A 24,286-nucleotide genomic window follows, 5' to 3' on the forward strand; every position below is an offset into this window, starting at 1 on the left:
TAATGGTAACCATTTAAGACATTGGGATTAAATGTTTCTGAAGGAATATACTGCATCTACCAGTCCCTCCAGACACCACTTTGAAAAGCACAACCAAACCCGTGAACAACCCTTTGATCCAAATCCACATAAAATGCAAACTGTTGCGTGTGCAGGAGAGAATTTCAATCATATTGAAGCAGTTTTTTTATAAAACGAAGGAAAGCCAACATCTAAAAAGGAGGTAGTTTCCCCTTTAAAGTCTTGTGATTTCTGTTGATGTTTTCAAATGTGTTTGTACGACACTGAGACAACCAACTTGAGTCACTGAAGTCAATGACACATGCCAGCTAAATTAACGTGATACAATCATTAACCTGGAATGCTTCTACAATCTTATTTCAACAATACATGTTCATTTAGCTCCCTCACATGGTCCAGTGCAACTCCTTCAAGCCAGTTTACAAGATAATGACAATACTGGTGTTAGGGGTGGTAATGACCTGACCTTATCCACTACAGATAACAATTCATAAAACTGGAGTAGCAGCAAAGTGACTCAAAGAATAGGAGGAAGAGACGAGGAGAAGCATAAGAGGTGGGGGAAAGAGAGAGACGCACACACAATGGGGTTGGGGGGGGGGGGGGGGGGAAAGAGGGGGAGAGGCACGCAGGAAAGGGGGAAGAGAGGTGGGAGGGAAGCGAGAAAAAAGTTGGAGGAGAAATAGAATGATAGACAACTGCATGTATTCATTCTTTGATATTCTTGAGCTTTGGTATGCTTTTTAAAAATAAATTGTATACCACCGAATTTCCCGTGATGTTGCACTTGGTGAGTTGAAGGATACGCTGTTAGGGGTAGAGAGATGTTTATGCATGAAGATGATAATGTCAAGGCCACTGATTTCCAGTGAGTCCAATTTCATTTTTAAGAAATGGTATTCTGGGATTTTTGCCAGTGCTTTGTGTAGTGTATGTAACCTGTACTACCTTAAGAGGATACCTTAAGGTGATGGACTACTTTTGATGGCTCCTGTACATTGTAGTACCGGTGGTGACCACACCGGTATATAAACCCTGCGGAGCAAAGTGTACTTCAGTTCAGCCCTGACCCTCAATCACTAAAGACCTGTTTACTTACTTCTGTAGTCTGTGTCCTGTTATTCAATATAACTGCACTTGTAAACACAGACTCAACAGTGGCGACGAGTCTGATCTTACCTAGCGGCAGTTTTGCATCCAAGGAAGCTTCGTCCTCAGGAACGGGCATCGAACAAGGGCATCCGCCCTCAACATCCTGCTGAGCACTGCATCGCACGGGAGGCCATCGGGAACCCGGGTTCAACACCAGCAACAGGCAGTAATCATCCCTTCTCCGACAGCGGCGGTTAAGCCCGATCGAGCGGCACCGGGGGGGGGGGGGGGGGGGGGGGAAGTCGGCCGAGTTGCCAGTGGGAGAAGGGGAAGGAAAACGAAGAAAAGGGCGGAGAACACGACTGCAGCCGGTGTCAGGGGCCGGAATGCAATCGGGGCAGAGATGCGCAGCAGCCAGAAAAGCGTTTTATTGCCACAAGGACCGCGGGAGCGGCGGGGCAACAAGAGCAGCAGCGCAAGGAAAATAAAGGCAGGAAGGACCGCTGGGAGGCGTGGATGGCAACAGCGCGGGAATCGCCATCTTGAGTCGGCGGGGGAAGAAGACAAGCGCGGGAAAAGCCGCCATCTTAAATATTTTAAAAAAGTCATATTAAATAATATCCGAAGGGAAAGGAGAAACTCAGCAAGGATGCCAAAAACGGGTAACATCACTGCTTTTGATAACGATGTGGAAGATTGGGCCACTTATGTGGAACGCATCGAAGTTTATTGTGCAACGAATGATGTACCGATGATAAGAAAGCACTAACCCTATTAAACTCGATGGGTGCGAAGACATACGGGTTATTAAGGAACCTGGTGACCCCATACAAACCGGCAGGGAAGAGTTTCGCGGATATTGTTAATATCCTGCAAGAGCATTTAAACCCCACACCGCTGCTGATAGCAGAACGATTTAAATTCTACAAAAGAATTCAACTTAAAGAAGAAAGCAACGCTGAATTCCTAACAGAACTGCGCAAGTTATCAAAGTACTGCCAGTTCGGAACAGGACTAGCAGACGCATTGAGAGATAAGTTCGTGTGTGGGCTCCTAAGGGAAGGAACCCAGAAGTGACTGCTAGAGGAAAAGGATCTTACGCTGGACAAAGCTTGCAGCATTGCAGCATCCCACGAGGCAGCAGCACGGGGCACTGCAGAGATACAGCAAAGGCCACTGGAATTCAGCACCAATGAAATGGCATTGGACGCAGTAAAGTGCTATCGTTGCGGAAGCACAACACATGACCAGAACCAGTGCTGGTTCAAAGACAAAGAATGCAGGCAATGTGGCAAACTTGGTCACATAGCGAGAGTATGCCGGTCAGGAAAGAAGACCAGCAGCAAAAAGTCACCGCAGGAGAAGTACAAAAAAGTACACAAGGTGACAGAGAACAGTTCGGATGAACAGAAGGCGGATTCAGACTCCAGCAGTAAGGAACTGGGTTGTCTGAAAATACATAATGTTGGTAACACAGCAGACCACCAAACTATCTGGGTCATGCTCCGGATAGCAGGAGTTAAAGTGAAGATGGAATTGGACACAGGGTCGGCATTAACGGTCATGAATAAGCAAGATTACAAAAGGTTATTCTCGCACATTCCCGAGGGATACGGAAATTGTATTGAAAACATACACGGGGCAAATAGTATACCCCAAAGGAAAGATAAAAGTAAATGTGGTCTACAATGGTAAAGAAAGTCAGAAAATGGACTTGTACGTGTTACCTGATGGAGGTCCGCCACTACTGGGACGGGAATGGATCCGGAAAATAAATTTGGACTGGCATTCCATACAAGCACTGACTGTGGATGCCTGTAAGGAGGACGACATCAAACCTAAACGACTGTCCAAAATCTTAGACGATGCTAAGGAGGTGTTCCAACAGGGACTTGGAACACTGAAAGGAATTACGGCAACCATCAAGGTTGAAGAACATGCAAACCCAAAAATTTTCAAAGCCAGACCGGTGCCTTATGCAATATGACCTGCTGTGGAAGCAGAGCTGGAAGGGCTAGAACATTCAGGGGTACTGTCCAAAGTGGACTGGAGCGAATGGGCTACACCCATTGTTCCTGTCATGAAGCGTTCGTTGAGCAATAAGCCGGGGGAAGCTGGGAAGGTTCGCATCTGTGGCAATTTCAAGATCACTGTTAATCCAGTTCTTCACACGGTGCAATATCCGCTTCCGTGGATTTAAGATATCTTCACTTCGCTGTCTGGCGGGAAGCACTTCACCAAGATAGACCTGGCGCAGGCGTACCTACAGATGGAAGTTGATGAAGCGTCACGACAGTATTTCACGATCAACACACATAGGGGCTTGTATCAGTATAATGGGCTGGTTTTTGGAGTGGCTTCGGCTCCAGCGATTTGGCAAAGGGCCATGGAGCAGGTATTGCAGGGAATCCCAGGCACACAATGCTACCTGGATGACATCCTGATTACAGGAGATAACGATAATGATCACCTCGCGAACTTGGAGCAGGTGCTCATCAGATTGAAAGAATATGGGCCAAGAGCTAATCGCCAGAAATGAGAGTTCTTCCAAAAGCGAATCTCGTACTGCGGCCACATCATTGACCAGGAGGGGCTCCATACGTCACCTGACAAGATCGAAGCTGTTGTCAAAGCTCCAGCACCGGAAAATGTATCCCAGTTGAGGTCGTTCCTCGGGTTGGTTAACTATTACCACAAGTTTCTTCCAAATTTATCCACGGTGTTACACCCGCTAAACACTCTTTTGCAAACGGGAATACCATGGAAGTGGAGCGATGATTGTAAGCGGGCCTTTCGAAAGAGCAAGGCTCTGATCACCTCTAAGGAAGTGTTGGCTCACTTTAACCCAACGCTACCTATTCGCTTAGCTTGTGATGCTTCTCCATATGGTATCGGGGCAGTGCTCACATAAGTTTCCAGATGGCTCGGAAAGGCCAGTCGCTTTCGCATCCAGATCATTGACCTCCGCTGAGCGCAACTATGCTCAGATAGATAGGGAGGCTCTCAGCCTCGTGTGGGGAGTTAAGAAATTTAACCATTACCTGCAAGGCCAAAAGTTTACGCTGCTGACAGATCACCAGCCGTTGGTTTCCATTTTCAACCCTAAGAAGGGTGTTCCGGAAATGACGGCGCAGAGGCTTCAGAGATGGTCCCTTTTCCTATGGCCCATCAATATGATATCGAATTCAAAAGGTACAAAGCAACATGGTAATGCTGATGGGCTGTCGCGCCTGCCACTACCTACAGCGGAAGAGGCACTGGCAGTTGACCCTGTCGAGATATTTCACTCGACCATCATCGAATGCTTACCAGTCACCAATGCGAGTATTGAGAGAGAGACCCGAAACGACCCGACACTATCTCGGGTCTACGATTTGACAGTGAAGGGATGGCCAGCACATGGCGAACCACTGTTACCTGCATTCTCAGCCAGACGAGAACAGCTGTCCGTCTGTCAAGGAACATTGATGTATGGAACAAGGGTGATTATTCCTCCTAAATTAAGGGAGAGAGTTCTGAAGGAATTGCATGAAGGTCATCTGGGGGGGGGGGGGGGGGGGGAAGTCAAGATGAAAAGCCTTGCTAGGGCTTATGTGTGGTGGCCAGGTATCGACAAACAAATAGAGGATCTGACTAAAAGCTGCTCAGGGTGCCAAAAAGTTCAGAATACACCTCCAATTGCACCACTGCATCTGTGGGAATGGCCTTCAGCCCCATGGCAACGTGTTCATATTGACTTTGCAGGTCCATTCATGGATTCCATGTTTTTGATAGCAGTAGACGCACATTCTAAATGGCCAGAAGTAATTAAGATGTCGACCACTACCTCGGAGAAGACGATTGCAGTTCTAAGAACCATATTTGCAAGGAATGGACTGCCGGAGCAAATATGTTCAGACAACGGACCACAGTTTGTGTCAGAAGAATTCCAGAAATTCATGAAAAAGAATGGGGTGAAACACTATACATCTGCTCCAGATCATCCGGCTACAAATGGGTTGGCCGAGAGATTTGTACAAACGTTCAAAAAGGCAATTAAGGCCATGAGTGAAGATCATATTCCACTACAACACAAGGTGGACAACTTCCTAATGGCGTATTGAAACGCCACGCATGCAGTGACAAATCAAAGCCCTGCCATAATGTTCTATGACAGAAGGTTGCGGTCCCGGTTGGATTTGTTAAAACCCAATGTGCGACGGGAAGTCGAAAACAAGCAATTCCAGCATGTAAATAAAAAGGCCACTCGTAGTTTTGAAATAGGACAACCAGTGTTGGCCAGGGACTACAGGGGTGATAAATGGCAACCTGGGACAATTCGTGCACGACAGGGACCCTTGATGTACACGGTAGACGTTGGAGAGAACATAATACGACGTCATGCTGACCAACTTGTGGAATCGAGAACAAGGGTCGACCCCATGTCTACGGCAGAGACACCAGTTGAAGAACTTATTGAGCCTGTAGCATCTACCTCAGACTCGAACGTATTGGATGATGTTGAATCCATAGGAGATCAAGTGGATGAGTCACCCCAGCAACGGAAACCAGAGATCCCTGAAAGGCGTTATCCGGGCCGGATCAGGAGGCCTCTTCAGAGACTGAATCTTTGAACAGTTATTGTGTGTAAATTGTATATATGTTATCCATGTAGTGTATTAATTGGGGGTGTCCACTGTTAAGCTAAAAGGGGAGGAATTGTAGTGTATGTAACCTGTACTACCTTAAGAGGATACCTTAAGGTGATGGACTACTTTTGATGGCTCCTGTACATTGTAGTACTGGTGGTGACCACACCGGTATATAAGCCCTGCGGAGCAAAGTGTACTTCAGTTCAGCCCTGACCCTCAATCACTAAAGACCTGTTTACTTACTTCTGTAGTCTGTGTCCTGTTATTCAATATAACTGCACTTGTAAACACAGACTCAACACATTGGGATTGAATACTACAACTCTATTCATTATCTTATGACAACCTTAACCCCTTCTCTTGTACCTCTTTCACCCTGTCTTTCTCTTTACTTTTCACCTGGTTTATCCTCTTTTGCTTCTTTACTACATCTGTTTCTCATGCCTTTTTCTCTGTTGCGCGCACACACAAACCTCACCACCTTCCCTCTCACCTCTATTACTCCATTTTCCACTACGCTCCCATAATTCCCATCATGCACGTCTATTGTCTTCCCCTTCGTCCTCTTCCCAATCTCGCCCTTCTCAATCGGTGCCAGTCTTGCAATCTCCATCTCATTGAAACATATAAAATTCTTAGAGGGCTTGACTTAGATGCTGAGAGGTTGTTTCCCTTGGTTGCAGAGTCTAGAACTAGGGGTCAGAGACTCAGGATAAGGGGTCGGCCATTTAGGACTGAAATGAGGAGAAATTTCTTCACTCAGAGGGTTATGAATCTTTGGAATTCTCTACCCCAGAGGGCTGTGGATACTCAGTTATCGAGTATATTCAAGACCGAGAGCGATAGATTCTTGGGCACTAAGGGAATCAAGGGATATGGGGATAGGGCAGGAAACTGGAGTTGATATAGAAGTTCAGCCATGATCTTGTTGAACAGTGCAGCAGGCTTGAAGGGCCATAAGGCCTACGCCTACTTCTTATATTTATCTCAATCTCTATCCATCATTTTCCTCCTTCTTTTGAATCTGTCCTCTTCTGTTTCAGCTTCTCCATCCTCTTTTGCTTCTCCCTCATGAATCCCACTCCTTTCCCCTGCCCTTCTCCGCTTCCCTCTCCCCTTTCTGCTTCTCTAATCCCTTTCCCCACCACCAGCTAGCAGCTCTCCCTCATCTAGCTTCTCTCCCCACTTTTGGCTCCCCCATCTCTCCTCCAACTTTTTCTCACTACCCTCACACCCCTCTCCTCTTTTGCTTCTCTTTGTCTCTTCTTCCTCTTCTTTGGTTTCTCTCTGCCTATCCACCCCCTTGAAATTTGCTTGTGGGGAGCAGGATAATCCCAAATGAATGGCAGGCAGGTCATCACTGGGAAAAGAAGTACTCATAGCAGGAGGTTTTAGCCAGGATCACAGAAAGGCATTTGATCTAGTTCAATAGCAGCCTTGTCAAGTTTTTAAATTTGAGATATTTCTAAAAAATAAAGTTTATAACTTCAGGCAGGTAGCTCTGTCGTGAGGTGTGCAGTGCCACATACGTTGAAGATGCACGTCGGGAGCTGGGAGAACTTTGAAGTATATGGTTATATATAACTTTCAACAGTTATAGGCAGGCATGGCAGGGAAGTGTTACAGGAAGTGGGACATTTACAAGGAAGTGTGCACATTAAAGAAAGCATTGGCTTACTTTTGCATACAAGAGGACTCTTACTAATTTTTAGTTGCACAAACAAGTATATCCCATAAACGTATATTGGTATAAGATGTCAAAGGGCTACAGATATAGGGGGCTAAATTTGGTTGATTTGCGCCTGGGCGCAGCACCGCTAATGCCTCCTGCAAAATTCAGTGGGAAGTTAGTGGCGGCGGTAACCGTTAGCGCCGCTGCGCCAGGCTCCTCCCCAAAGGGGGCGCTACCCAACTTTTAGCCCATAGAATACTTCTCCGATACAAAATAGGCTTATATCACCATGGTATGGTCTTGCTATGTCAGGCCAAGTGGTTTCATGATTTTGACTCTTCCATGGAACAAAGGCCATTCATTTATATTGTTAGCAGAACTACAGAAACCAGAGGAAAGGCATTTTTTTTTTTTTTTTTTAAATTGGTAGAAGAAGAAAAAAAAATCAACCTGGACTATTCACGCATATCTCCTAAAATCAGGTCAAGAACAAGTATGGTTCCAGACTGAAGTGGAGGATCCAAAAAAAATACATGATAAATATAGGCCAACTGAAAAAGTTACCAACTCTACTGCTTCATCACTATGGTTTAAGCAAGGACTTGTTCCTCTCAGTAGATTAACAACCCATTATAAATACAGACTGGACTGTTCTGTGATCTACTTTTTTCCTCAACCAATAAGGCATGGAACTCTTCCCAATATGGCATAGTTTCTATGTAATTCTATTAAAACACTTCTGAAAATTGAACTGAAATTAATTGCAAAATTCCACACAGGAATTGAGTGGAATTAGTTACAAAGGCTGTAATTCAACTTCAGGCTTCATGTGACATCTATAAAGTGAATCCGTCAAATTAAACCACTATAAATCATTCTCAGATACCCACCTATTCTACACTAGACGCAAGGATTTTATCTTTTTTTCTTGCCTGCCACCCAACCATCTCCCTTCCCCAGAAAAATCCTCAACAATATTCTCCCCTAACCAGTTGTCAACCCAGTTTCCAGGATCCTTCATTGTTTGTTCAATTCTGGACTCAGCAATATTCTACAGTGCTTTGGTTTTCCCAGATATTAATACGCCAATATCGGAAATTTCAATGAAACTTCAAAATAGTCTCACCATTTGGCAAGATATAGAATATATACACACCTATTTTTTGGGAAATTTTCTGAAAAGGAATAAAATACACCCTTGACATAGATAATGAACCAACACCTTAAGCAATAAGCTATGAATGATCAATTGGACATGGGGTTGAAGGGAAAAGATAAACACTGATGTTACTTGCATGGATGAGAAGTTCAGCAGCAGATGGGCTACAGTAGGGGGTGAAGGCCAGCGATGTTACAGAATTAAAAAAAAGAGGCAGTCTTTGTGAAGGAGAGGATATGGGATCGGAAACTCAGCTCAAATAGAATGCCGAGAGTGCAAGCAGTCGAGTTCAGCCTGTGACAATGGCCAGGGAGGGGGATGGAGTCAGTGGCGAGGATATGGGGTTTGTGGTTTGGGGGTGGGGGGCAAAGATGATTGGAGAGAAATTAGAGAAAGGGATTAAGATTCAGGGTTAAGATAGGAGTGGCCTGAGATGAGGTTTGGCTTGGTGGACAAGGGAAAAGTGGGACGGCAAAAGCAGCAGAGACTGCTGAACAGATCCTAGTGGCAAAGGAAGTCCATGAACTTGTCTCACATCGTTAGAGGCAACGGTGGCGGGGACAGAGGTATAAGGAAGCAGTTGGTAGTGGAGGATAGAAGCCAGGGGTTATCTTTGCTCACCAAGATGATCCTAGAGTAGTGGTGGTTTTGGCAGAGGACATCAAGGCCCAGGAGAGCTTGATATCATCTAGATTGGTGATAGATGGGCAAGTAAGTTGTGAGCCACATATGTGCCAGTCTATGACCTTTGGACTTGAAGCAAAGATGAGGGTTATATGAGGGGAACGACCGGGATAGGAGACAATAAAGGTTTTGCTGCAGAGAAGGGCATCAAAGGTGGAGGTGAGGGTGTTGTGCAAGTCAACAGCTGCAGAGGCACCATGGCAAATTGAAGCCTTGCTATTTGAGGGTTTCCAAGTTGTAAGCTACTTGGGGGAGGGGGGGGTCCTCTCTCTCTCTACCAAAATCTCAGCTTCATGTCCTCTAGTATCTTCAGTTACTTTTTCAGTGAAGTCTTGGGTCCCAGGACAACTAAAATCTATTTTATCTTTCAAGAACAATAAATCAAGACTGTAAATAGATAGTCTGTAATCAGCTAACTGGTGTATTTTAATTAAAAATAAAAATGCAGAAATCTGAACAGAACTCAATGGCTTTTTTCCTCATTAACTGTTCCTCTATAATTTACTGATGCGCCCAATTTGTACTGCTAAAAAAGCAAAAGGTAGTCAATACTGAGTACATTTCCCCTACCGCCTTAGCCACAAGTTTCAACTTCCAGGCTTACAAGATTTGAATTGTTTTAAGTACAAGACAAACTATTGTTCGCTGTCTTAAAGATTTCGATGGAAGTCAAGGTGTTGATCTTACAATTACATATACTGCCTGCATTGAGGGCAGTTCTTTTTATAATTGTACTCTGGAAGTTGCTGCTGTTATCAGTGCTAACTGTTTGCTTTATACACTGAAAATAATATCTATCTATAAAAAAGGATACTTCTGTCTGTCATTCCGTCTGTCTTGAATTAACTCAAAAGTTATAGAGCGTACCTACACGTGCGTTACGTCGAAAGAAAGCTGACGATTCCAGAACCGTCCTAAGCATATTTATGTTTTGGCCGGACAAAAATTGTTCGCACGTTATGCAAAAAACCTTCAAAATTAAACTCATTATCTGCTAATTAGCATTGATTGACTGACGTCAAGGTCAACCAATCCTGTGCTGGCACGATTGACCAATCCTACAGTTCAGTCGCCTGATGGTTGGCCAATCGCTGCGTCTGTGGGCGGGACTAATCGTTTTCATCTCAGGGATCTGGCAGCCATTGCCTCAAGCTAAAAACCCCATTTACTTCCAGCTCAAAATCTGCTCATCCAGCTTCAAAAAAGTTAGTATCTCTTCTAAAAATAACATAAGATTTACCAAAAACGTTTTATAAGTACTTTCACTTTCATCTTTCAAGGTATTAAAAGGTGGCAATGTTGCCCGGCAGCAGATTGAGAGGGGGGACACAGAGACAGGGCCCAAAAGCCTGGGACTCGATTTAAAATGTTGCCCGGCAGCAGAGTCACAGAGGGACACAGAGAGGCCCCAAAGCCTGGGACTCAATTTAAACCGCCCGGCCCAAAACAGCCCTGGCAAAGCCGGGCTCCCCCAGCTATTTTACTATAAATGGATTTAAGTTTTCATATGAAAGAGGAATCATTCCAACCTGTAATTTTCCATCAGTTGTTTGGACACAATCACAGCTCTAAAATTATTAGCTCATATTAAGTCATAATTGCTGCTTAGGCACCATTTATATTAAATTACATAATTTTAAATATATGCACAAACATCAAGATGCTAAAACAGAAGTAAAATAAAAACACGGATTTGTCTGTTGCAAGTAACCATTGGCGGCAGTTATCAAATCAAATCAGGATATTATGGGCCAGAAATTGTGGTCGGAGGCTTCTCGCGGGCGAATGCCTCCGAACCGCAAGAAAAATATGCACTTACCTGCTGCCTCCGGGCACTTGCACTCCTGGGCCTGCAGGCGTATGTCTGCATAAAGGCCCACATATCCCAGAGGCACATGCGGTTTACAAGCATCCCGGAGATCACGTGGGCCAGGCCAACCAATCACAAAGGGGGATTCCTATTGTGTTTATGGGGATTCCATTTACATACGGAATCCACATACGCATAATAGAAAACACCTAAAAAACATTGTCACAGCACTTAAATAAAAATTCAAATACAATTTAATTAAACATTTAAAACAAAAATGTCCTTTTTTGAAAATTAAATTTAAACATTAAGGGACAAAAATAACTAACCTAAACTAATTTTAAAGGTTTTTGAATGTTTAAATCATTTTTAAAAATTATATTTATTTAAACCCTTACGCTGGTAAAAGGCAGCCTTATGCCTGCTTTTACCAGGCGTAAGAGTTTCACGGGCATTCGCTGGGCAGTAGTTGGGCAATAGCCTAACTCTGCGCCAGCGAATGTCTATTTCCTGCAGATAGGTACGATCCGTCAAGCTGAAATTTGACAGATCGCAAGTTCCAGGTTTTCACTTACGACCGCGTACGCTCACAGACCCCGGAAAAAGCCAGGCCTATGTCACATGATACAAGCAACTGCCCACATATCAACGGTTTTAAATCAAAGGTAAAATGGCAAGTAGATAAAGAATCCCATTTGGGTCATCTTATACACATTACCACCCCTCCCCATTTTCAAATAAAATATACTTTGTCTGAAATTACTTCTACATGAAAGAATAGAGTTAGGTGCCTCCTGATGCAACTGAACAACTTTTTGAAGTTGCAATCAACAATTATTAACATTTCCAACTTTTTGTGGACACATCAAATTGCTTAGGTACAAAATGACTAGTTCCAGGTAGGCCCCAACCGACACGGACCTCCATTTGACATGGATGCTCCTGTACCTTTGATAACGTACACACAATTAATCAGTTTTATTTGCCTGTCACCCCTCGGAAAGCTAAACTGTAATCAATTTATACAATCATATATCAAAGTAAAATTTAATAACTTTTTCTCCCTTTTATTGCATTTCGTCACTGCTGCCACCACCAGCTATTGTTTTTCCCCTCTTCCAGCCAGCAGCTGGTTCATAAGTATGCCAAACGCTTCTACCGCCCAACATACCAACAATGCCACAAACTACCCACACCATTTTAAAGCAATGAGTGGGAAACACAACTGTGCTCATTACCTTTGTTGAGCAGGGGGGAAAAGAGGCGTCAACAGCACCAATGTGCATGCTCAAATACATTATACTGTATTTTGACGCAGTATTGAAGGGATGTGAGAAGGGAGAGAAATTGAAGCATGTCACTTGTTCCAAGTGTTTTATGGGTTAATCAATCACTTAGTGCTCTGTGGGTTGGCAATTTTGCCTTTCATCTCTCTCTCTCTCTCTCTCATCCCCCCCCCCCCTCCCTCCCCTCCTCTCTCCCTCTCTCTCCCTCCCTTCCCTTCCTTCCTCCCTCCCCCCCCCCCCCCCCCCAAAAAGATTAAGCTCTGCGCAATCATTTTGCATACCAGGCAAGAACAAGTAAAACTCACTTATAAAATGCATCAGATTTTACAACAAAACTGGAAATCCAATAATTCCATGTTCTGTACTGGTGGAAAAACAGGACAAGCACTTGCACTTGTTTAGCACCTTAACATAACAAAAATATCTCAAGGCGCTTCACATATGTTGTGGAACCAACCAGGGAGAAGACTATTTTAGATCTGGTAATGTGTAACGAGGCTGGATTAATTAATGATCTCGAAGTGAAGGATCCTCTTGGGAAGAGTGATCATAGCATGGTAGAATTTCAAATTCAGTTTGAGGGTGAAAAGCTAGGTCTCAAACTAGTGTCCTGAAATTAAACAAAAGGTAATTACAAAGGTATGAAGGCAGACTTGGTTAAAGTGGACTGGGAATATATATTACAGGGTAAAGCTATAGAAAAGCAGCGGCAAACATTTAAGGAGCTATTTCATAACTCTCAGCAAAGATATATTCCAGTGAGAAAGACTAAGAGAGGATGACCCACCCGTGGCTAACTAAGAAAGTAAAGGATGGTATCAAATTGAAAACAAAAGCATACAATGTTACGAAGATAGTGAACGGCCAAAGGATTGGGAATGTTTTTAAACAGCAAAGGACGACTAAAAAAATGATAGAGAAGATAGCTTGTGAGAGTAAGCTAGCAAGAAATATAAAAATAGACAGTAAGAGCTTCTACAGGTATATAAAAAGGGAGAGAGTAGCTAAAGTAAACGTTGGTCCCCTAGAGGATGAGTCTGGGGAATAATGGGAAACAGGGAAATGGCGGAGACTTTGAACAAATATTTTGCATGAGTCTTCATGGTAGAAGACACTAAAAGCATCCCAATAATGGATAATCAAGAGGCTATTGGGGTTTGGGGGGGGGGGGGGGGCGCGGGGGGTTGAATTTAAAACAATCACCATCACTAGAGAGAAAGTACTAGGCAAACTAATGGGACTAAAGGTGGACAAATCCCCTGGACCCGATGGTCTGCATCCTAGAGTCTTAAAAGAGGTGGCTGCAGAGATAATGGATGCATTGGTTGTAAGCTACCAAAATTCCCTGGATTCTGGAGGTCCCAGCGGACTGGAAAACCGCAAATGTAACGCTCCTATTTAAGAAAGGAAGGAGACAGAAAGCAGGCAACTATCGACCAGTTAGCCTAACATCGGTCATTGGGAAAATGCTGGAGTCCATCATTAAGGAAGTGATAGCAGGACATTTAGAAAATCATAATATAGTCAAGCAGAGTCAGCATGGTTTTATGAAAGGGAAATCATGTTTGACAAATTTGCTGGAGTTCTTCGAGGATGTAACGAGCAGGGTGGATAAAGGGGAACCAGTAGATGTTGTGTATTTGGATTTCCAGAAGGCATTCCATAAGGTGCCACATAAAAGGTTACTGCACAAGATAAGAGCTCCTGCGGTTGGGGGTAATATATTAGCATGGATGGAGGATTGGCTAACTAACAGAAAACAGTCGAGGTAAATGGGTTATTTTCAGGTTGGCAAACTGTTACTAGTGGGGTGCCGCAGGGATCAGTGCTGGGGCCTCAACTATATTAATGACTTGGATGAAGGGGCTGAGTGTAATGTAGCTAAATTTGCTGATGATACAAAGAGAGGTGGGAAAGCAAATTGTGTGGAGGACGCAAAGAATCTCTAAAGGGATATAGATAGGCTAAGTGAGTGGGCAAAAATCTGGCAGATGGAATTTAATGTGGGAAAATACGAGGTTATCCACTTTGGTAGGAAAAATAAAAAAGCAAATTATTTAAATAGAGAGATAACAAAATGCTGAGGTACAGAGGGATCTGGGGGTCCTTGTACATGAATCACAAAAAGTTAGCACGCAGGTACAGCAAGTAATTAGGAAGGCAAATGGAATGTTGGCCTTTATTGCAAAGGGAATGGAGTATAAAAGTAGGGAAGTCCTGTTACAACTGTATTGGTGAGACCACACCTGGAGTACTGCGTACATTTTTAGTCTCCTTATTTAAGGAAGGATATACTTGCATTGGAGACAGTTCACAGAAGGTTCACGAGGTTGATTCCGGAGATGAAGTGGTTGTCTTATGAAGAAAGGTTGGGCCTATACTCATTGGAGTTTAGAAGAATGAGAGGGGATCTTATTGAAACATACAAGATTCTGAAGGGGCTTGACAGGGTAGATGCAGAGAGGATGGTTCCCCTCGTGGGGGAATCTAGAACTAGGGGGCATAATTTCAGAATAAGGGGGCACCCTTTTAAATCGGAAATGAGGAGGAATTTCTTCTCTCAGAGGGTCGTGAATCTTTGGAATTCTCTTCCCCAGAGAGCTGTGGAGGCTGGGTCATTGAATATACTTAAGGTGGAAATAGACAGATTTTTGAACGATAAGGGAGTCAAGGGTTCTGGGGAACGGGCAGGGAAGTGGAGTTGAGGCCAAGATCAGATCAGCCATAATCTTATTGAATGGCGGAGCAGGCTCGAGGGGCCAAATGACCTACTCCTGCTCCTACGTCTTATGTTCTATTCTTATATCATAACATGGCTGCAGGGTGACAATGCCTGGGAATTAAACATACCAGGTTATTTAACGATCAGGAAGGACAGGCAGGAAGGAAGGGGAGGTGGGGTGGCTATGTTAATAAAGGAAGGAATCACTGTAATACAGAGAAATGATATTGGGTCAAAAGATCAGGATAATGAAACAGTTTGGGTGGAGATCAGGAATAAGGGGGAAAAAACACTAGTGGGCGTAGTCTATAGGCCTCCGAACAGTTGCAACTCTGTTGGACGGAGTATCAATCAGGAAATAGTTGAGGCTTGTAATAAGGGAACATCTATAATTATGGGGGATTTTAACTATCATATTAATTGGACAAATCAAATTGGGCAGGGCTGCCTTGAGGATGAGTTCATTGAGTGTATTAGGGATGGGTTTCCTGAGCAGTATGTAACTGAACCGACCAGGGGGCAAGCAACCTTAGATCTGGTCCTGTGTAACGAGACAGGATTAATTAAAAATGTCCTAGTAAAGGATCCCCTTGGAATGAGTGACCATAACATGGTTGAATTCCATATTCAATTAGAGGGTGAGAAGGTTGGATCTCAAACAAGCGTGCTAAGCTTGAATAAAGGAGACTATGAAGGTATGAGAGCGGAATTGAGTAGAGTGGATTGGGAAAATAGATTAAAGGGTAAGACGATACATGATCAGTGGTGTACATTTAAGGAGTTATTTTACAACTTCCAAAAAATATATATTCCACTGAGAAGAAAAGGGTGTTAAAGAAAAGACAGCCATCCGTGGCTAAGTAAAGAAATTAAGGATAGTATTCGACTAAAAACAAGGGCATATAAGGTAGCCAAATCTAGTGGGAGGATAGAGGATTGGGAAAACTTTAAAAGACAGCAAAAAATAACAAAAAGATTGATTAAGAAAGGGAAGATAGATTATGAAAGTAAATTAGCAAAAAATATAAAAACAGATAGTAAGAGTTTTTATATTTATATAAAAAGAAAAAGGGTGGCTAAAGTAAATGTTGGTCCCTTAGAGGAGGAGACCGGGAAATTAATTGTGGGAAATATGGAGATGGCAAAAACACTGAATGAATATTTTATATCAGTCTTTACAGTAGAAGACACTAAGAATATCCCAACACTGGACAAACAGGGGGCTTAAGGGGGGGGGGGGGGGGGGGTGGAGGAGCTAAACACGATCAAAATCACTAAGGAAGTGGTACTCGGTAAAATAATGGGACTCAAGGCGGATAAATCACCTGGACCTGATGGCTTACATCCTAGGGTCTTGAGGGAAGTGGCGGTAGGGATTGTGGATGCATTGGTAATAATTTTCCAAAACTCCCTGAACTCGGCAAAGGTCCCGGCAGACTGGAAAACTGCTAATGTAACACCCTTATTTAAAAAGGGCAGTAGACAGAAGGCTGGAAACTATAGACCGGTTAGCCTAACATCTGTGGTAGGTAAAATTTTGGAGTCCATTATTAAGGAGACAGTAACAGGACATTTGGATAATCATAATTAATAGGACAAAGTCAGCATGGTTTTATGAAGGGGAAGTCATGTTTGACAAATTTGCTGGAGTTCTTTGAGGAAGTAACATATAGGGTGGATAAAGGGGAACCAGTGGACGTAGTGTATTTAGACTTCCAAAAGGCATTTGACAAGGTGCCACACAAAAGATTATTGCTTAAGATAAAAAATCACAGGATTGGGGGTAATATTCTGGCATGGATAGAGGATTGGCTATCTAACAGAAGGCAGAGAGTTGGGATAAATGGTTCATTCTCAGACTGGCAATCAGTAACTCGTGGTGTTCCGCAGGGGTCAGTGCTGGGTCCCCAACTCTTTACAATCTATATTAACGATTTGGAGGAGGGGACCGAGTGTAACATATCAAAGTTTGCAGATGATACTAAGATGGGAGGGAAAGTAGTGAGTGAGGAGGACATAAAAAACCTGCAAGTGGGCAGAGATTTGGCAGATGGAATACAATACTGGAGTGTGAGGTTATGCACTTTGGCAGGAAAAATCGTAGAGCAAGTTATTATCTTAATGGCAAGAAACTGGAAAGTACTGAAGTACAAAGGGATCTGGGGGTCCTGGTGCACGAAACTCAAAAGGTTAGTATGCAGGTGCAGCAAGTGATTAAGAAGGCCAATGGAATGTTGGCTTTCATTGCTAGGGGGATAGAATATAAAAATAGGGAGGTATTGCTTCAGTTGTACAAGGTATTGGTGAGACCGCACCTGGAATACTGCATACAGTTTTGGTGTCCATACTTAAGAAAGGACATACTTGCTCTCGAGTCAGTACAAAGAAGGTTCACTCGGTTAATCCCGGGGATGAGGGGATGGACATACGAGGAGAGGTTGAGTAGATTGGGACTCTACTCATTGGAGTTCAGAAGAATGAGAGGCGATCTTATTGAAACATATAAGATTGTGAAGGGGTTGGATCGGGTGGATGCGGGGAGGATGTTCCCGATGATGGGTGAAACTAGAACTAGGGGGCATAGTCTTAGAATAAGGGGCTGCTCTTTCAAAACTGAGATGAGGAAGAACTACTTCACTCAGAGGGTGGTAGGTCCATGGAATATGCTGCCCCAAAAAGCTGTAGAAGCTACATCATTTCATAAATTTAAAACAGAAATAGACAGTTTCCTAGAAGTAAAGGGAATTAAGGGTTACGGGGAGCGGCCAGGAATTTGGACATGAGTCTAGGTTCGGATCGGTCATGGCCCTGTGGGTAGTGGAGCGGGCCCAGGGGCCGTGTAGCCTGATCCTGCTCCTATTTTGTGTGTCTAATTCTGTTAGATTCAGGAGATGGTTCTGTGATAGTGGATTGGCGGTTAGGATCAGATCAGCCATGATCTTATTGAATGGTGGGGCAGGCTCGAGGGGCCAATTGGCCTACTCCTGCTCCTATTTCTTATGTTCTTATGTTTAACACAGATTAAGTTATAGTTGGAGATCTAGCCAAAAGCATGCTTTGAGAAGTCTTAAAAAGTGGGGAAGAGGCAGGGTAAAAAGATTTAGGGAGGGAGTCCTAGAAAGTGGGATTTAAATGGCCAAAAGTGAGTGCACTGTGAGTGAGGGGAGAAAAGGGAAAGAGGGAAGGAGGAGAATGCATGGAGGACAGAGATGGAGGACTGCAAGACTCATGTTGAGATGTAGGGCTGCAAGAGGTTGTAGAGATATCGTCAAGCAAGGATGTGGAGGGATTTGTAGATGAGGACAATTGTAAACAGTACATCTCAAGTTCCATTATTGTTTTACTTTACATATTAATTGTTTCAAAGTTAGTTAAAAAAACACCACTCGAACTAAAATTGGAGTAACACCAGTGAGCTACTCAACTTTAACCAGCACCAATCGGCTCTTCAGTATGGATCTGCAAAGGAAGCTGCAAGAGGATATTGATAAAATGGTGAAAAGTGCAAAAAAAGTGGCAGATGGAATTCAGTATCAGTAAATGAGAGTGTGGTAAACCACTGTTATCGTTCACAATTGTTACACTGTTGTTATCACTGTTTACACTGTTGTTATCACTACACAAGGTTACCTCTTGCCACGCACGCTGTTATACCTAGGCATACCTCAGCTGACTCCGCCCATGGCTCCGCCTGCTTGCCCAGGTATAAAGGTGACCGCTTGGCTAGTATTCTTCCTTGTTGGAACCGATCACCCACAAGGGTGGGCTCTGTTATTTAGCCAATAAAAACCTATAGTTACTATCTTAACTCGTCGCTTTTCATGGAATGAATTGATAGGTATATCAGTGAGGCAATCAAATTATACCTTGAATGTGGGAAGGTTAGATGATACGGAAGAGCTGAGGGATTTGAGGGTTCAGGTTCACAAGGTATTACAAGAAGCACCTCAAGTGGATAAGGCCATTAAAAAAAACTAATGGAATACAGGGTTTTATAGCAAACGGTATAGAATATAAAGGTTGAGTTGTAATGATGAATTTATATAAAAGCCTTAATAAGATCAGAGTTGGAGTGCTATGTGCAGTTTTGGGTTTCACGCTATAGGAAGGATGTTGAGGAAATAGAGAGAGGGTACATTGCAGATTCACTAGGATGAGGAAATACAAATACAAAGAAAGATTTGAAAAAATGGGGGTATTTTCATTTGAACAGAGGAGATTAGTGGGTGATTGGATAGAAGTGTTTAAAATTATTAAAGGGATGCGACAGAGTAGGTAGCAATAGTCTAATCCAGTGATCGAGGAAGGTAGAACAAGGGGACTTAAGATACAATAGCCCAGATTTTATGGTGGTCATGACGGCGAAACTTTCAGCGTTTGCCGCTATTACCTCTCTGAAAGTGACCGCAACTTCAGGATTTAGCACACAGAATCAATCATAGAAATAGTACAGCACAGAAGGAGGCCATTCGGCCCATCGAGTCTGCACTAGCTCTTTCAAAGAGCAGATAATTGGAGGTTACTGACTGACAGTGTAAGGGGGATGAATTAACATTAACTGATAATGCAGAAGACAAATACTCACATAACTTACTAAACCTTGTAACTAGTCATCTAACCGTTCATCTCAACAGGTCATTTTGTAAGCAGCATGTATTACTTAAGTCAGGCAATAACTTAGAATTGTAGAATGTTACAGCACAGAAACAGACCATTCAACCCAATAAATCTGCGGTGTTTTAAACAAAATTATTCAAAACAATTATGGAAATAGAAAGGATTTTTTTTTTTAAATGACTATAATATCTTTTCTCCCCCTTACATCCCATGGCAGACTTGATAGTTGTTGGTGTAGCACTGCCAATGAAAGGTTTTACCAGTGCTTAGTCTCCAATGACCAGCACCTGATTGGATAGTCATCACCACAATCCAACCCTGGTTGGCTCCAACTGCAGTACCAAAGGTCAGCATCAAAATACTGCATATTTATTCTCCTTGAGCCCAACACAAATATCAGTGCTAGAAAACACAAAAGCCTCATCCCAAACAGCACCACAGCAAAGAGTTATTATTTAATGGCTTTATATGGTATAAAACACTGAAAAAAAGTATAAATTTTCTGCCTGTGCACTAACATTGCAGCTATCCAGGAGCAGGGTGAAAATCTCAACTGCCATGATGCCAGAGCTCCCATTCCTTTGCTGTCTGGTTATCATAACATGGTGGACTATTGTAGCACCACAGGAGCAATGCACCTGAAGTTGCTGTCAGTCATTCGCTGCTCCATCACAAGCTGTGCTGTGGAACTCCCCATAGCCAGCAATCAGTGAAATCAGTTGAACTGATGAAAAATTCCCCTTTTCCACTCTAATATCGCTGTTAAACACCCCATAAAAAGTTAAGTCTTGTTGAAATAGGTCTAACTGGGGTTTTAACAGCATAGTGACTGCTGAACAACTGTCCTGGACCTGAAAACCTAACTTTATATTTATGGAAGGTCAGATTTCTACATTATGATAAAAATTACTAGATTTTTTAAATTAAACAAATTGGTTTTTTTTAGTTTATGATATTTCAGCTTCTACCTTAACCCCATGTGTATGTCTCAATCTTTCTTTCCCTCTCAATTTTAAAAAAGTGAAATGATAATCAGTGCTTTTTATTTCCTGGTTTGCTGCAGATGAGAATTCTTCAAAGTGATTGGCTGCTCAGACAGCTTGATGACATCACAGAATCATAGAATGGTTACAGCATGGAGGCCATTCAGCCCGTCGAGCACATGCCAGCTCTCTGCAAGAGCACTTCAGCTAGTGCCACTCCCCCACCCTTTCCCTGTAGCCCTGCAATTTTTTTTCCTGCAGGTACTTCTCCAACTCCCTTTTGAAAGCCATGATTGAGTCTGCCTTCAGGCAGTGCATTCCAGATCCTAATCACGCGCTGCGTAAAAAAGTTTCTCACGCGCCTTTGGTTCTTTTGCCAATCAACTTAAATCTGTGTCCTCTGGTTCTCGACCCTTCTGCCAATGGGAACAGTTTCTCTCTATCAGCTCTGCTACATCACTGCTAATGTACACTGGGGATTTCCTTTTGACCGCTACAATCAAATTAAGGTCGAGTGGGCCAAAGTTTTCGCCACAGAGATCACGAGACCTTTGTGGGCAGCTTTCTTCGAGGTAAGTGGTGATTGCCGTTGCTTTGCCGCTGACCGCAAATTCCAGGCCAAGATTAAATGTAAAAGTGTCAAGAATAAGAACAGGAGAAACCTTTTTTTTTTGCAGATAGGGTTGTGAAGCTATGCAATGCACTGCCAGAGTTAGTGATTGAAGCAAAAGCCATGTCAACATTTAAGAATAGGTTGGAAGGAAAGTGGAATAAAGGGACATGAGAACAGGGCAGACAAATGGGATTAGGACTACTGCTCGTGTGTAGGATAAACACAAACACAGAATGGTTGGGCCAAACAGCTGGTTTACATGTAGATATTTCTGTGTAATCTCTTTATATCATTCCTGACTATTAATCCTATAAGGTTATAAATGGTCGCTCTCAAAATATTTTTGGATGTTTGCTTACCTTGCCTTTGCTATCAGCTGATTTTTTTGCCAAAGTCCTGACAATAAAAAATTTGGTGATCAAAATGAACAAATTTAAGTGTGGAAATAATAAAAATAAATAAATGAAAAGAAATGCTGGAAATCAAATTAAAACATTAAATAATAGTTCTCTCGCCAAGAAATTCGGCATTCAAACACATGAAGGGCGTGAAGTTGTGGTACTTACCCACTAACCACGCCAGAAAAAAAGTTAGAGTTTGTCCATTTAAGTGTAAGCGATTTTTTTTTAACAGCGTGATGAGTCTTAACTAATGCCGAACCACCTCTCTGGCACTTAAAATTTACTTTTGCAAAATACTGAAAATTTACTTTTACAGGTGTCGAGTCTTATTCCTTCAGAATGTAATTATTGTTGAAGTTTTGCAAAAAATTTTTTTTTTTTTTTTTTTTTTTTTTAAATAAAACTTTGTCTCTTTTATCTCTCTTAATAATCCCATATTTCTTTCCCTGTCTATTTTGCTTTCTGTATATGATTTTACATTGAATGAAATATTCTAACTTGCACTTCCTGGTTAAAACTCTGCATGCCTCAGTAAGGCTTCTTCAATTTGATTGGTTGAAGAGACACGCTGCTGCTCGCCCTTTTCATACAGGCCCCAGATCCTCTGTGGAGGATGCCGCACTGTATCAGACTCCCTATTACTATAAGTTGCCGCTCAAAAGCCCACGAAAGGTCTGTGGGTAGCTATAAGCATAATAAACGGTGGACACCGTTTTGTTCGCCGCTGATCACAAAATCCGGGCCGTTGTCTCATACTACAGAGTCATACAGATAGTCACAATAATAATATGATTCAGTCACAAACTTTTTAAGCTTGCATGGAAACCCATCAATTCATGTAATAATTGCCAAATGAATCAACTGCAAAACTTAGATAGAGTTTCTGTTCACCCAATATAGAGTGTGCACACTATCCCCATAGGGACACACCCCACTTGCCCAAGTCCATTGCACTTACACGCAGGCTGGCAAAGCCACGCCCCAGACACCCCCCGTCTGTGCACGCAGGGCTGACTCTTGATAGCTGAAGTTTAACCAACTAAATCATGCAATCCACCAACACTGGTCACCGTCCCACCCCTTTTTCAGTAAGGACTCCCCGATCTACAGTATTTGGACAGTGTTACGTGGAGCCCCTTTATACTCCTCCATTAGTGAAACAGTATGGCTGGTCAATCATCAACAGTGCTGTAGATCTGCTTGGTGTAGATTAGTTTGGCTCAGATAATCGGAATATACCATGTCTGCAACAAAGGATTGGCTCGGTTCTGAACTTCTATCAGGGTAACAGCTCTACCTCACAGACCCCATTAATCCCCAGAATGATAGTCACTAGGTGGCCATTGGACAACTGACAAGCACAGATTTGAGCCTCACTATTTGGACTGCAGGTACCAGGATTCATGAGCATCATTCTGAGCAGCACAACTCACCATAAAATGAGTGTGCATTATCACAACCATCCTGACCAAAGCATGGATACACACCATACCCCAATGGTTCCACAGCAGCTTCAACAGCAGCTGCTTTCGCTTCTCCGCAATCTATATTCGCATTGTGCAGAAGTTATAATCCAAATATAGTCCTGATCCACACGAGTTTTTGTAAAAATTACTGTAGTTCAAAGGCTTTTGGATAAGATCAATCTTGATTTGTTTGAATATGCTTTATTTAGTAAGACACATCTTTTCCATTGTTTTCTAACAACTAAAACAATAATTCCAGTTACAGTCCAGACCTGCAGAATAATGACAGATTCTAGAACACTGAGGTTCACTGTAGACAATCAACTAGTTGACAAAATATGATGTTTCTATATATTGCACCTACTGATACAATTTTATGCATGTCTTCACTATAAACCTTAATGTATGTCTATGGTTTGTGCACTTTTCTAAGCTGTCACCCATATTAAGAGCAACAATTCATGCTTGACGGTAACAATTATCCCCACTGCAGACTTCAATTTTGCAGCAAAATGCAACAATGTATAATTCTACTATTAAACATGCAATAAATTTAGTATGCAGTGTAGTTTCCCATTAAGGTTGCATATACTGTGCTTTGACATCTAATATTCCTCACTGTAACTAGTCTAACAAAATGGAAACCGTGCATCATGGGTTTTCTTTTGTCAAATAAACACCCTTGATCCAAAGTGAAACCAATATGACCTTCTGTATCAGTGACCATTAACTAGTGTGCCTAAAAACTCATAAGGGAGACCTTAACCACATTAATTATCATAACGTTGTGTTAAATGTACCTAACCCAGTGATTTACACCCAAACAGAATTTTTTCTTTAGTGCTTGCTGAGAAACATTCATTGTGCGTAATCAATTATACCCCAACACTGGAGAGCAAAATTACTGTGGCACAAGAAAATAACTAAGTAATTGAAACATGCAACTATGCTGCATAATTACAAAGGGTTTTGTTGCATAGGTAACCCAAACTACAAAGTACTAAATGTTAAACCGATATACATTTATTCAAAAAAAATCAAAGCATCAGCAATCTTTGAAGAGCTTCCCCTTCAGACTGGACCTAGTGACAACGCACTTTCCCAGCGCCCACCCCTATGTTACCTGATG

At 42.6% G+C, this 24,286-nt stretch overlaps 1 protein-coding gene across 2 annotated transcripts in view; it reads right to left on the reverse strand.

Annotated features, from left to right (window-relative positions):
- The window catches only part of lrba (LPS-responsive vesicle trafficking, beach and anchor containing), a 991,104-nt gene that overhangs the window by 966,102 nt on the left and 716 nt on the right, over positions 1-24,286 (reverse strand). The gene's annotated exons all lie outside the window — the stretch shown is intronic.

Source organism: Somniosus microcephalus, chromosome 2, assembly GCF_052327205.1.
Source record: "Somniosus microcephalus isolate GS21.2 chromosome 2, FLI_Smic_1.0, whole genome shotgun sequence".
Lineage (NCBI taxonomy): Eukaryota > Metazoa > Chordata > Chondrichthyes > Squaliformes > Somniosidae > Somniosus > Somniosus microcephalus.